Raw genomic sequence first — 15,798 nt, 5'->3', positions numbered from 1 at the left:
AGAATATGCCTTATGAAGAGATAAACATAGATACATATAGCCCTAATCCTACTAAGAAATTGTCTGATGTCTATTATCCCAAACGGCAAGGGCTTCAGAAAAGCTGTTATCAAACAGAAGGCAAAACACTGAAAAAAAATGCTGACTTTAGAGCTGGACAGTTCAGAGAGTTACTACTTCTGTTTGCTTTTCAGCTGAATGAAGGAGATTTTACATGAAAATGCTGTAACTGCTCTTAAAGCACACTTGAAATTACCCCCGGGGGATTTTTACTCACTTGGTGCTTTTTCCGGTGTGTCAGGTCCTTTGCCGTCCTCTGGGTCCCCTCCTTTGTGCCGGTGCCTGCTCTGAAATACCTGCGACTGGGACTCCCGTCCACAGAGGCGCTTGGCTTCAAAGGGCTCCTATCAATTCCTCCTTATTCTCCCCGAAGAAGCCGCTCATAGCTGCGAAACATATTGCATATCAGAGTATATAATAAATAGATTTTTATTTTGTTTGAAATAACTAAATTGAGTCATCTATGGGGAGGTACCGCAAGTCCACCACTTCCTCCCTTTTAAACAGTTTTTAGCATATATTAATCTTTTTGCTTGGATAGTGTGCTGGTTAAGGGCTCTGCCTGTGACACAGGAGATCTGGGAATGGCCGCGCCATAAATAATCCTGCAGGTCTGCTTTACAAAATTCATTTATAGATGATTTAGTCAGTGTTTTCCCATTTATCCCTGGTGGTGGAGTCTTTAGTTCTGCCAGGTGATCTGTACGGAATGTTCGTTACTGAGCGTTCTATGCACAGAGGGAGATGCTGCTTGCTTGGCAGTTGGAAAAAGCTGTTATTTCCCACAATGCAATGAGGCTCACTGACAGGAAACTGCCAGGACCAAGGTCATGACATCACCCTGTGGGAGGGGTTTCACCACAATATCTGCCACACAGACCCCTCTGATGATCCGTTTGAGAAAAAGTAATGATTTCTCGTGGGAAATGGGGTGTCAGCTACTGATTGGCATAGAGTTCAGTCCTGGGTTACAGGTCCTCTTTAAGCTTGGGAAGGGACATCAGGCTACAGCTATGGTGAGGATTAGTCTCTATGCTCCTCTCCTCAGTGATTGACATGGACCGATTTATGCACTTCTGTAAAATCTCAGTGCTAAATAATGCAAAACAATGTATATAATCCTCAGTGACCTCTCTCTGCCTGCTCACTCCTGGTCAGTCTGCAGCATATGGGCATGCAGGAAGGGGGCGGTAACTGCTGTGTCTGCTGAGGCCATGCTTACCTGCTGTAGGTAGGTGGGACTTTATACTGACAAGGAAGAAGCAGGCAGCTAGAGGATGCCGAGGAGATGAGGACGATCCATGAATAGGTGCAGCAGGGATATTTGCTGTGGTGTTTTTTTGTTTTTTTTTTACAAAGCTGCAAAGTTTTTTTTTCTTCTTCAACTCTTTTTGTGACACATCCCCCCTCCCCCCCCCCCCCCCCCCCACAGTCAGTGGAAGAAACCCCCTGAAACTGAGAGCCTCTCCCATAGGCAGTCCAGGCTCTGCACCGGAGCTGACGTATCCCTCAATCAGTGGGTGATTATAGAACACATGTGGGGGGCTTGTCATTCCCTGCATTTTACTTACACATTATATAGGATCGCCCCTCTAGTTTATTATTATCATTATTATTATTTTAGGCATGGAGATTTGGGTAATTTGGGTTTAGGGCTCTCCAGAATGAAGAGGCAGAAACTTTGTGGAATCGAGTGGAGTTTGCACCTTCCTTGTGTTGGGTTCAGTTCTGCTTCACAAGGTCTCGTTTGGTTTTGGGGTACGTCTCATTCTGATGGGGTACAGTCCCTACAACCTGCCATGGGATGTGTACAGAGACACACTGGATAACATGTATGGTTTCTAAACTCTGCAGAGCTAGAGAACCATAGACAAAAGATTAGCAAACAGATTCTCGTCAAATATCTTCCTCAGATTCTCGTTAAATATCTTCCTCAGATTCTCGTTAAATATCTTCCTCAGATTCTCGTCAAATATCTTCTTCCGATTCTTGTCAAATATCTTCCTCAGATTCTCGTTAAATATCCTCCTCAGATTCTCGTTAAATATCTTCCTCAGATTCTCGTTCAATATCTTCCTCAGATTCTCGTCAAATATCTTCCTCAGATTCTCGTTAAATATCTTCCTCAGATTCTCGTTCAATATCTTCCTCAGATTCTCGTCAAATATCTTCTTCAGATTCTCGTTAAATATCTTCCTCAGATTCTCGTTAAATATCTTCCTCAGATTCTCGTTCAATATCTTCCTCAGATTCTCGTTCAATATCTTCCTCAGATTCTCGTTCAATATCTTCCTCAGATTCTCGTTAAATATCTTCCTCAGATTCTCGTCAAATATCTTCCTCAGATTCTCGTTAAATATCTTCCTCAGATTCTCGTTAAATATCTTCCTCAGATTCTCGTTAAATATCTTCCTCAGATTCTCGTTCAATATCTTCCTCAGATTCTCGTTAAATATCTTCCTCAGATTCTCGTCAAATATCTTCCTCAGATTCTCGTCAAATATCTTCCTCAGATTCTCGTTAAATATCTTCCTCAGATTCTCGTTAAATATCTTCCTCAGATTCTCGTTCAATATCTTCCTCAGATTCTCGTTCAATATCTTCCTCAGATTCTCGTTAAATATCTTCCTCAGATTCTCGTTAAATATCTTCCTCAGATTCTCGTCAAATATCTTCCTCAGATTCTCGTCAAATATCTTCCTCAGATTCTCGTTAAATATCTTCCTCCAGATTCTCGTCAAATATCTTCCTCAGATTCTCGTTAAATATCTTCCTCAGATTCTCGTTAAATATCTTCCTCAGATTCTCGTTAAATATCTTCCTCAGATTCTCGTTCAATATCTTCCTCAGATTCTCGTTAAATATCTTCCTCAGATTCTCGTCAAATATCTTCCTCAGATTCTCGTCAAATATCTTCCTCCAGATTCTCGTCAAATATCTTCCTCAGATTCTCGTTAAATATCTTCCTCAGATTCTCGTTAAATATCTTCCTCAGATTCTCGTTAAATATCTTCCTCAGATTCTCGTTAAATATCTTCCTCAGATTCTCGTTCAATATCTTCCTCAGATTCTCGTTCAATATCTTCCTCAGATTCTCGTTCAATATCTTCCTCAGATTCTCGTTCAATATCTTCCTCAGATTCTCGTTCAATATCTTCCTCAGATTCTCGTTCAATATCTTCCTCAGATTCTCGTCAAATATCTTCCTCAGATTCTCGTCAAATATCTTCCTCAGATTCTCGTTAAATATCTTCCTCAGATTCTCGTTAAATATCTTCCTCAGATTCTCGTTAAATATCTTCCTCAGATTCTCGTCAAATATCTTCCTCAGATTCTCGTCAAATATCTTCCTCAGATTCTCGTTAAATATCTTCCTCCAGATTCTCGTCAAATATCTTCCTCAGATTCTCGTTAAATATCTTCCTCAGATTCTCGTTAAATATCTTCCTCAGATTCTCGTTAAATATCTTCCTCAGATTCTCGTTCAATATCTTCCTCAGATTCTCGTTAAATATCTTCCTCAGATTCTCGTCAAATATCTTCCTCAGATTCTCGTCAAATATCTTCCTCCAGATTCTCGTCAAATATCTTCCTCAGATTCTCGTTAAATATCTTCCTCAGATTCTCGTTAAATATCTTCCTCAGATTCTCGTTAAATATCTTCCTCAGATTCTCGTTAAATATCTTCCTCAGATTCTCGTTCAATATCTTCCTCAGATTCTCGTTCAATATCTTCCTCAGATTCTCGTTAAATATCTTCCTCAGATTCTCGTTCAATATCTTCCTCAGATTCTCGTTAAATATCTTCCTCAGATTCTCGTTCAATATCTTCCTCAGATTCTCGTTAAATATCTTCCTCAGATTCTCGTTCAATATCTTCCTCAGATTCTCGTCAAATATGTTCCTCCAGATTCTCGTCAAATATCTTTCTCAGATTCTCGTCAAATATCTTCCTCAGATTCTCGTTCAATATCTTCCTCAGATTCTCGTCAAATATCTTCCTCCAGATTCTCGTTAAATATCTTTCTCAGATTCTCGTCAAATATCTTCCTCAGATTCTCGTTAAATATCTTCCTCAGATTCTCGTTAAATATCTTCCTCAGATTCTCGTTAAATATCTTCCTCAGATTCTCGTTCAATATCTTCCTCAGATTCTCGTCAAATATCTTCCTCAGATTCTCGTTAAATATCTTCCTCAGATTCTCGTTAAATATCTCGTTAAATATCTTCCTGTCTGCTACTTCAAACATTTCTACTTTTGCGCTCTCGGTTCTATTCTTATAACTTTTGAATCAGTTTCATGTCATCACTTTCTGGCCCTTACAGTAGTGCAGGTAGACAGTTTGCTATGTTAAAAAAAGGGAGAAAACCCTTTTGTACCTTTATAAATATGGTGGAAAAATGTGGAAACAGAAACTGGTCATGTTGGCCGTATGGTTACAAGTGATCCGTGGGGCAAATTTAAAAAAAGTCCCCAAACAAGAAATAAAGTTACCCGAGTCTCTTTGCGTTGTGGCAACGCGTTTTGTGCGCTCGTACAGCTCAATTCCTCAGGTGAAATGTCAACGCCAGCAATATAGGACAGCCATGCCTGGAGCCCTTTTCTGAGGTCTCGCCTCCTCTGCTTTGCTGATGGGTAGGCTGGTCTTAGTCTATCACCCCGTTACAGTGAAGCTGAGATTGGCAGTGGGGAATTAATATACATACCCGGGGCTTCCTCCAGGGTAATCCCTCCCTCGCTGTCCTCCGCTGTCTGAATCTTCGGTAATTTACCCCGGATAGTGTTCCAGTCGGGGCCAGTCGGCGTAGGCCCAGTCCGGCATGCTCCCTTTGCCGAGTCCCACAGTCTCAGGCGCACTGCACAGAAAGCTCCTGCCTATGGGAGAGGGGCGCACACGAATGGGCTGCACATGCGCACAGCAGTACACCCCAAACCAGAGAACTTACTGTGGGGAATTGCTGAACATCCAGACAGCGCTGGACGGCGAGGAAGTGATTACCCTGGAGGGGGCTGGAGGAAGCCCCGGGTATATTATTTCCCCACTGCCAATCTCAGGCTCACTTTAAATGAGTGCTGCTGGCTCCATATTGTAAATTACAGAGCAGGCACAATGACAGGGAGTTCTATAAGCTACGACAGCACGGTCATGGTCACTGGATGAGCTCTGCTAGAATGTTACAGCATTACAGGAAGAACGTGTTAGCGGGCTCGGGGTTTGGCAAGTTGAAGATGGTAAACGCAGTTAAAGGGAATATGAAGCAAGAAATAAATGGAGGCTGCCATATGTATTTCCTTTTAAACCATACCAGTTGCCTGGCAGCCCTGCTGATCCTCTGTCTCTAGTACTTTTAGCCACAGCCCCGGAACAAGCATGCAGCAGATCAGAGAAAGAAAGAAGAACCGAGAGCCCAATATGGTGTAGTATGTAAAGGCAATTGGATAATTGGAATGAGTATAAATTGAATACTCACAAACCAGGGTTACCTCCAGGCAAGCACTGTATAGGCAGGTGAGGAGATTAGCCTGTCCCCACTCAGGGATAAGAAGTCGCTCTCTGTAGGTATGAAGAAGATGGGGTATCCCCCTCCACCAAAGGTGGATGTTAGACGTATGATATACGAGAACAGAGGCGCCAACAGGATAAAAACACTGTTTAAAAACTATAAAATTGCTAAGGAGGCAGTGGTGGACTTACCCCCTATAAATTTATTGGTACACTCCAGGGTTAGCTTGCAACGCGTTTCGCAGGTCAAGCCCGCTTCATCAGGCAAATACAGGAAGGAGTACACAGCAGTATGTCCGGGTATGTCAGACTGAGGAGCCAGGTTCTACCCGGACATACTGCTGTGTACTCCTTCCTGTATTTGCCTGATGAAGCGGGCTTGACCTGCGAAACGCGTTGCAAGCTAACCCTGAGTGTACCAATAAATTTAACCTGTTTTGAATACACAGTCGTTGTGCCTGCTTGTAGGGGGTAAGTCCACCACTGCCTCCTAAGCAATTTTATAGTTTTTAAACAGTGTTTTTATCCTGTTGGCGCCTCTGTTCTCGTATATTATACGTCTAACATCCACCCTTGGTGGAGGGGGATACCCCATCTTCTTCATATCTACAGAGAGCGACTTCTTAATCCTGAGTGGGGACAGGCTAATCTCCTCACCTGCATCTACAGTGGTTGCCTGGAGGTAACCCTGGTTTGTGAGTATTCAATTTATACTCATTCCAATTATCCTCCTGCCTTTACATACTACACCATATTGGGCTCTCGATTCTTCTTTCTTTCTCTGATCTGCTACATGCTTGTTCAGGGGCTGTGGCTAAAAGTACTAGAGACAGAGGATCAGCAGGGCTGCCAGGCAACTGGTATGGTTTAAAAGGAAATACATATGGCAGCCCCCATATCGCTCTCACTTCAGGTTCCCTTTCGAAAATAAGGTACACCAGAACATGAGTTAAAAGTTGTCCAATGTGGCCGTTTATAGCCACTTAAAGGGGAACTGAAGTGAGAGGTATATGAAGGCTGTCATGTTTACTTCCTTTTAAGCAATACCAGTTGCCTGGCAGCCCTGCTGATCCTCTGCCTCTAATACTATTAGCCATAGCCCCTGAACAAGCATGCAGCAGATCAGGTGCTTCAGACTTTAAAGTCAGATCTGACAAGACTAGCTGCATGCTTGTTTCTGGTCTTATTCAGATACTTCTGCAGAGAAATAGACCAGCAGGGCTGCCAGGCAACTGGCATTGATTAAAAGGAAATAAATATGGCAGCTTCCGTATACCTCTTACTTCAGTTCCCCTTTAAAGCAAAATGGATGTTTGTAAATGTCCAATTTGTAGAATGTTTAATAAATGTCAGTGGTGATGAAATGTGTGAATCCCGCGGGATGCTAAGTGTTGGGTTCTGTGTCAATGGAAAACTGAACTGAGAGGGATATGAAGGCGCCCGTATATATATTCTTGTAAACAATACCAGTTGCCTGGCAGCCCTGCTGATCTATTAGGCTGCAGTAGTGTCTGAAGTACACCAGGAACAAGCATGCAGCTAATCCAGTCAGATCTGACAATAATGTCAGAAACACCTGATCTGCTGCATGCTTGTTCCGGGGCTATGGCTAAACGTATTAGAGGCAGAGGATCGGCAGGCTAGCCAGGCAACTAGTATGGCTTAAAAGGATAAAGCATCCATTCCAGCTTGGGGATGGATAATTGCTTTATTACATTTAACTTAAAGAGGAACTCCAGTGAAAATAATGTAGTAAAAAAAGTGCTTCATTTTTTACCATAATTATGTATAAATGATTTAGTCAGTGTTTGCTCATTGTAAAATCTTTCCTCTCCCAGATTAACATTCTGACATTTATTACATGGTGACATTGTTACTGTGGGCAGATTATGTAGCTGTTTCTAGCTGCTCTGTCTGTTACAGACAGCTAATAACAGCTATTTCCTGTCTCTGAACATTGTTACATTGTGGCAGTTTGCCAGCAGTACCGCGGTATTCAGAGCCTCTTGTGGGAGGGGTTTCAGCACAAAATCAGTCACACAGCGCCCCCTGATGGTCTGTTTGTGAAAATCATTGTCTTTCTCATGTAAAATGGGGTATCAGCTACTGATTGGGAAAAAGTTCAATTCTTGGTTGGAGTTTCTCTTTAAAGAGGAATTCCAGACTCTTAACAAACCCAGTATACATGTTCTGGTCTATTCTCACCAGGGTCTCTACAAAACTTTTATCAATTGAATTTTAAGGAGGTTGTGACTTCCAATCATATAAAACTGCCCAAAAATTGTTAGTGCCCCAAATATAAATATATATATGAAAACCCATTTTCCAAAACCTGTCCCTATAAGTCCCCCTATTTGTTTTTCTTTTTCCCTGGCCTGAGTGCCTTTGGATAAATTTCAGAAACTCGGCAGTGCCACCATGATTGTTGGAAGTGGTTTGGTTTTTTTTCGTCAGGCTCATACACACGTCGGATTTTCCCAAACGACCGGTCATTTGGACGTCAAATCGGGCGTGTGTACAGTCGGTGGTTCAGCTAATAATTGTGTACAATGAACAGAGGCGCCAAAAGTATAAAATTAGATTAAATGAGCTTAAAAACCAACTCAAATGGCAAAAATGAAGGAGGAAGTGGTGGTCTTACCTCCCTCAAGCAGACACGACAACGACTGCGATTCAGACAGTCAAACACATTTATTAGAAACTCCCCCCAAAAAATTGCAACGCGTTTCGCAGGCTCAATCCCGCTTCATCAGGCAATACAGGGAGGAGTATCAAGCGATCTGCACAAGGATTCAAGTTAAGCACCTCTGTGAAAAGTGGATCCGTCAAAACCAGCGTTATCAGCTGAACGACCGACAGTACACACACCCGATTTGACCTCCAAATGACCGGCCGTTTGGGAAAATCCAACGTGTGTATGTACCATTAGCTACAGTATAGAGCTCATCTAAACATGCAAATAGCAGAGAGCTTCCTGTGGATAAGATAAGGACACTATGATAAGAAAAAGCTCATTGCTCTCCCCTCCCCATACTCTTTGAAGACATTACACAGTGATGTGAGCCTGAGGTCTAGGTGATGTTTGCTGTGGGGGGGGGGGGGGGGGGGGGGGGGACAGTAAGTTGTGGCAGTAGGGAGGGATGGGATGGGTTCAGGGAAAGAAAAGGGCAGTCACTTTTGGCATCACAGAAAAAACAGTAAAGATGGAAACCAGCAGAAATATTATTTTTCATATCACATCTCTCCTAAATCTGACAATGAACATAAAACGCAACAGAGATATTGTCGAGAAAGATGCACCAAAACAGGGTAAAATAATTAACAACACCTTTAAAAAGGGAGCTGATGAAGGACCTCCCCACTAAAGACTCATTATGTCGCTTTCACGTAACAATGAACATTTATAAACCACTCCCATCATTTGCTGGAGTCTTTTTCATGCGGTTGGTTTGCTGAATTAGTCGTTTCTTATTGAATGGTTTTTATTTTGGGCAGCGTAGTGGTTAGCGCTCTTGCCTTGCAGCGCTGGGTTCCCGATTCAAATCCCAGCCAGGTCATTATCTGTTTGTATGTTCTCCCTGTGTCTGTGTGGGTCTCCTCTGGGAACCCCGGTTTTCCTCCCACATCCCAAAGACATACAGATAAGTTTATTGGTTTCCCCCTAAAATTGGCCCTAGACTACGATACATGCATAGACATATGATTATAGTAGGGATTAGACTGTGAGCTCCTCTGAGGACAGTCAGTGACATGACTATGTACTCTGTAATGTGCTGCAGAAGATGTCAGTGCTATATAAATACATAATAATAATATGGGAGGACATTAGACTATGACTATGGTAGGATTAGAGTGTGAGCTCCTCTGAGGACAGTCAGTGACATGACTATGTACTCTGTAATGTGCTGCAGAAGATGTACGTGCTATATAAATACATAATAATATTATGGTAGGACATTAGACTATGACTATGGTAGGATTAGATTGTGAGCTCCTCTGAGGACAGCCAGTGACATGACTATGTACTCTGTAATGTGCTGCAGAAGATGTCAGTGCTATATAAATACATAATAATATGGTAGGACATTACACTATGACTATGGTAGGATTAGAGTGTGAGCTCCTCTGAGGACAGTCAGTGACATGACTATGTACTGTGTAATGTGCTGCAGAAGATGTCAGTGCTATATAAGTACATAATAATAATATGGTAGGACATTAGAGTATGACTATGGTAGGATTAGAGTGTGAGCTCCTCTGAGGGACAGTCAGTGACATGACTATGTACTCTGTAATGTGCTGCAGAAGATGTCAGTGCTATATAAATCCATAATAATAATATGGTAGGACATTACACTATGACTATGGTAGGGATTAGAGCGTGAGCTCCTCTGAGGACAGTCAGTGACATGACTATGTACTCTGTAATGTGCTGCAGAAGATGCCAGTGCTATATAAATACATAATAATACTATGGTAGGACATCAGACTATGACTATGGTGGGATTAGAGTGTGAGCTCCTCTGAGGACAGTCAGTGACATGACTATGTACTCTGTAATGTGCTGCAGAATATGTCAGTGCTATATAAATACATAATAATAATAAGGTAGGACATTAGACTATGACAGGATTAGAGTGTGAGCCCCTCTGAGGACAGTCAGTGACATGACTATGTACTCTGTAAAATGCTGCAGAAGATGTCAGTGCTATATAAATACATAATAATAATAATATGGTAGGACATTAGACAATGACTATGGTAGGATTAGAGTGTGAGCTCCTCTGAGGACAGTCAGTGACATGACTATGTACTCTGTAATGTGCTGCAGAAGATGTCAGTGCTATATAAATACATAATAATAATATGGTAGGACATTACACTATGACTATGGTAGGATTAGAGTGTGAGCTCCTCTGAGGGACAGTCAGTGACATGACTATGTACTCTGCAATGTGCTGCAGAAGATGTCAGTGCTATATAAACACATAAAAATAATATGGTAGGACATTAGACTATGACTATGGTAGGATTAGAGTGTGAGCTCCTCTGAGGACAGTCAGTGACATGACTATGTACTCTGTAATGTGCTGCAGAAGATGTCAGTGCTATATAAATCCATAATAATAATATGGTAGGACATTACACTATGACTATGGTAGGGATTAGAGTGTGAGCTCCTCTGAGGACAGTCAGTGACATGAATATGTACTCTGTACAGTGCTGCAGAAGACGTCAGTGCTATATAAATACATAATAATAATATGGTAGGACATTAGACTATGACTATGGTAGGATTAGAGTGTAAGCTCCTCTGAGGACAGTCAGTGACATGACTATGTACTCTGTATTGTGCTGCAGAAGATGCCAATGCTATATAAATACATAATAATACTATGGTAGGACATCAGACTATGACTATGGTGGGATTAGAGTGTGAGCTCCTCTGAGGACAGTCAACGACATGGCTATGTACTCTGTAATGTGCTGCAGGATATGTCAGTGCTATATAAATACATAATAATAATAATAATAATAATAAGGTAGGACATTAGACTATGACAGGATTAGAGTGTGAGCCCCTCTGAGGACAGTCAGTGACATGACTATGTACTCTGTAAAATGCTGCAGAAGATGTCAGTGCTATATAAATACATAATAATAATAATATGGTAGGACATTAGACAATGACTATGGTAGGATTAGAGTGTGAGCTCCTCTGAGGACAGTCAGTGACATGACTATGTACTCTGTAATGTGCTGCAGGAGATGTCAGTGCTGTATAAATACATAATAATAATATGGTAGGACATTAGGCTATGACTATGGTAGGATTAGAGTGTGAGCTCCTCTGAGGACAGTCAGTGACATGACTATGTACTCTGTAATGTGCTGCAGAAGATGTCAGTGCTATAAAAAGACATAATAATATGGTAGGACATTAGACTATGACTATGGTAGGATTAGAGTGTGAGCTCCTCTGAGGACAGTCAGCGACATGACTATGTACTCTGTAAAGTGCTGCAGAAGATGCCTGTGCTATATAAATACTAAATAATATTTTATTTGTTCAGTTATTATGGAGTTATCCCACTAACAGACAGTGTCGTGTAGTTTTACTGTCCTGAAGACGTCATAATTCCAGTTGCACCCTACTATACTAGCAGACAGACTGCTGGGGGTAATTCTGGGCTATTGACCACTAGACACCAGGGAACTGCATAGCAGAAAAGGGGAGGGGGCCACTAGCCTCCAGGGAACTGTATAGGGGACGGGGGGGGGGCACTAGAAACCAGGGAACTGTATAGGGGAGGGGGCGGAGGGCCACTAGACACCAGGGAATTGTATAGGAGAGGAAGGGTGGCCACTAGACACCAGGGAACTGTATAGGGGCGGGAGGGGGGCCACTTAACACCAGGGAACTGTATAGGGGAGGGAGGGTTGCCACTAGACACCAGGGAACTGTATGGGGGGGGGGCATTAGACACTAGGGAACTGTATAGGGGAGGGGTGGAGGGCCACTAGACACCAGGGAATTGTATAGGAGAGGAAGGGTGGCCACTAGACACCAGCGAACTGTATAGGGGCGGGAGGGGGGCCACTAAACACCAGGGAACTGTATAGGGGAGGGAGGGTTGCCACTAGACACCAGGGAACTGTAAGGGGGGAGCATTAGACACCAGGGAACTGTATAGGGGAGGGGTGGAGGGCCACTAGACACCAGGGAACTGTATGGGGGGGGGGGCATTAGACACCAGGGAACTGTATAGGGGGGGGGGGGGGCGTTAGACACCAGGGAACTGTATGGGGGCCATTAGACACCAGGGAACCTTATAACGGAAGTGGGCCACTAAATATGGTTGGCCTGTGACTGGGTCCCAAGGATCAATTTCAGCCCACTGTGTATTTGCGTTTGACACCCCTGATGTAGAAGGTTCCTAAAGTCATGAGGACATCCAGTGCTAGTCTGCTCTGTAACTCCCCAGTGCTGTAGCGCCATCTGCTGTCTTCCTCTGTCTGTACACAGATCAGTCACATTCCAGCTTGTTAGCGACCTCATTGTGCCTTTCTCAAACTCTGATGTCTCTGCAGCGCCCTCTGTTGGGCCTGTGCGACATAACCGCAATCTGCTACATTTATAAAAAGGGCTTTGTCACTTCCAGCAGAAGCAGACACAGATATTCATAAAGATGAAGGCACAAAAATATAGGCTTGTTTACTCCTTTCCCCGATTATAAATAGGAAAGGTGAGTATTTTTAACCGTGACAGCGAAAGCAGAAGACGTTCTGTATATCCCTGACTGCTGGCAGACCTCCGGGGCTGAGGCGTGTCCTCAGATGACACCGTCTTTGTCTTATGCAATGAGGACAGGAGAACAGTGCAGCAACCACAGCAGCCAATGAAAACTCACGTCTCGCTTCTACCGCTGCAGTATCGGGGGAGATGACTGGCTGCTACTGCAGGATGCTCCTCAACACCGGCCAGCGTTCTGGATTTTACCCAAGAAGTCCAGCTCCATCATTTGGGGTACTGCTAACTAACGTGCTCCTCAACACCGGCCGGTGTTCTGGATTTTACCCAGTAAGTCCAGCTCCATCGCTCCCGATACTGCTAACTAACCTGCTCCTCAACACCGGCCGGTGTTCTGGATTTTACCCAGTAAGTCCAGCTCCATCGCTCCGGATACTGCTAACTAACATGCTCCTCAACACCGGCCGGCGTTCTGGATTTTACCCAATAAGTCCAGCTCCATCGCTCCGGATACTGCTAACTAACATGCTCCTCAACACCGGCCGGTGTTCTGGATTTTACCCAGTAAGTCCAGCTCCATTGCTCCGGGTACTGCTAACTACCATGCTCCTCAACACCGGCCGGCGTTCTGGATTTTACCCAGTAAGTCCAGCTCCATTGCTCCGGGTACTGCTAACTAACATGCTCCTCAACACCGGCCGGCGTTCTGGATTTTACCCAATAAGTCCAGCTCCATCGCTCGGGGTACTGCTAACTAACGTGCTCCTCAACACCGGCCGGCGTTCTGGATTTTACCCAAGAAGTCCAGCTCCATCGCTCGGGGTACTGCTAACTAACGTGCTCCTCAACACTGGCCGGCGTTCTGGATTTTACCCAATAAGTCCAGCTCCATCGCTCGGGGTACTGCTAACTAACATGCTCCTCAACACCGGCCGGCGTTCTGGATTTTACCCAATAAGTCCAGCTCCATCGCTCGGGTACTGCTAACTAACATGCTCCTCAACACCGGCCGGCGTTCTGGATTTTACCCAAGAAGTCCAGCTCCATCGCTCGGGGTACTGCTAACTAACGTGCTCCTCAACACTGGCCGGCGTTCTGGATTTTACCCAATAAGTCCAGCTCCATCGCTCCAGATACTGCTAACTAACCTGCTCCTCAACACTGGCCGGCGTTCTGGATTTTACCCAATAAGTCCAGCTCCGTCGCTCCGGATACTGCTAACTAACGTGCTCCTCAACACTGGCCGGCGTTCTGGATTTTACCCAATAAGTCCAGCTCCGTCGCTCCGGATACTGCTAACTAACGTGCTCCTCAACACTGGCCGGCGTTCTGGATTTTACCCAATAAGTCCAGCTCCGTCGCTCCGGATACTGCTAACTAACGTGCTCCTCAACACCGGCCGGCGTTCTGGATTTTACCCAATAAGTCCAGCTCCGTCACTCGGGGTACTGCTAACTAACGTGCTCCTCAACACTGGCCGGCGTTCTGGATTTTACCCAATAAGTCCAGCTCCGTCGCTCCGGATACTGCTAACTAACGTGCTCCTCAACACTGGCCGGCGTTCTGGATTTTACCCAATAAGTCCAGCTCCATCGCTCGGGGTACTGCTAACTAACATGCTCCTCAACACCGGCCGGCGTTCTGGATTTTACCCAAGAAGTCCAGCTCCATCGCTCGGGGTACTGCTAACTAACGTGCTCCTCAACACTGGCCGGCGTTCTGGATTTTACCCAATAAGTCCAGCTCCATCGCTCCAGATACTGCTAACTAACATGCTCCTCAACACTGGCCGGCGTTCTGGATTTTACCCAATAAGTCCAGCTCCGTCGCTCCGGATACTGCTAACTAACGTGCTCCTCAACACCGGCCGGCATTCTGGATTTTACCCAATAAGTCCAGCTCCATCGCTCGGGGTACTGCTAACTAACATGCTCCTCAACACCGGCCGGCGTTCTGGATTTTACCCAAGAAGTCCAGCTCCATCGCTCGGGGTACTGCTAACTAACATGCTCCTCAACACCGGCCGGCATTCTGGATTTTACCCAATAAGTCCATTTCCATCGCTCCGGATACTGCTAACTAACATGCTCCTCAACACTGGCCGGCGTTCTGGATTTTACCCAATAAGTCCAGCTCCATCGCTCCGGATACTGCTAACTAACATGCTCCTCAACACTGGCCGGCGTTCTGGATTTTACCCAATAAGTCCAGCTCCATCGCTCCGGATACTGCTAACTAACGTGCTCCTCAACACTGGCCGGCGTTCTGGATTTTACCCAGGAAGTCCAGCTCCGTCACTCGGGGTACTGCTAACTAACATGCTCCTCAACACCGGCCGGCGTTCTGGATTTTACCCAAGAAGTCCAGCTCCATCGCTCGGGGTACTGCTAACTAACGTGCTCCTCAACACCGGCCGGCGTTCTGGATTTTACCCAATAAGTCCAGCTCCATCGCTCGGGGTACTGCTAACTAACATGCTCCTCAACACCGGCCGGCGTTCTGGATTTTACCCAAGAAGTCCAGCTCCATCGCTCGGGGTACTGCTAACTAACATGTGAATAGTGCCTTTTTTTTGTAGGAATTAAAGCTCTTGAGTAGCGGCCAAATGAAGGCGCACTCACTAAACGTCCATAATTATATTTATGATGTCAACTGGTTGCCAGAAAGTTGCCGTCATTTCGGCAGACGGGTCAGCACTTTTCTGCATTTGACCATATTAATAGCCTGATATTCATAGCCTTATATTACCTCGCCATTTCCCTGCCTTTGTCAATAGTTAGCGGTAATAAGTGACCATGGTTTCCTGTTTTCCCAAAAACGCGTCCGACACTTAGTGCAGACTGCAGACTTTAGGGATAAAGGGGTGATCAGCAGCTACAACTGAAGTTAGTGTTGGCATCATTTTTGGCCTGTTTGCCATTTCCAATACACGAGGTCTATGTAGGTGAATGGAGTCCTATATCTCCACTTTACAGCTTTTAT

At 44.5% G+C, this 15,798-nt stretch overlaps 1 long non-coding RNA gene across 2 annotated transcripts in view; it reads right to left on the bottom strand.

Annotated features, from left to right (window-relative positions):
* LOC137522008 (uncharacterized) overlaps nt 1–15,798 on the bottom strand; it is a 291,997-nt gene that overhangs the window by 193,623 nt on the left and 82,576 nt on the right. For both annotated transcript variants that reach the window (XR_011022251.1, XR_011022250.1), the window contains one exon: nt 278–446. This is a non-coding gene — a long non-coding RNA (uncharacterized lncRNA). The remainder of the gene's footprint in view (nt 1–277; nt 447–15,798) is intronic.

The sequence above is a fragment of the Hyperolius riggenbachi genome, chromosome 6 (assembly GCF_040937935.1).
Source record: "Hyperolius riggenbachi isolate aHypRig1 chromosome 6, aHypRig1.pri, whole genome shotgun sequence".
Classification (NCBI taxonomy): domain Eukaryota; kingdom Metazoa; phylum Chordata; class Amphibia; order Anura; family Hyperoliidae; genus Hyperolius; species Hyperolius riggenbachi.
Note: the sequence above shows the minus strand (reverse complement) of the source record. Positions and strands in the feature narration are given on the sequence as shown.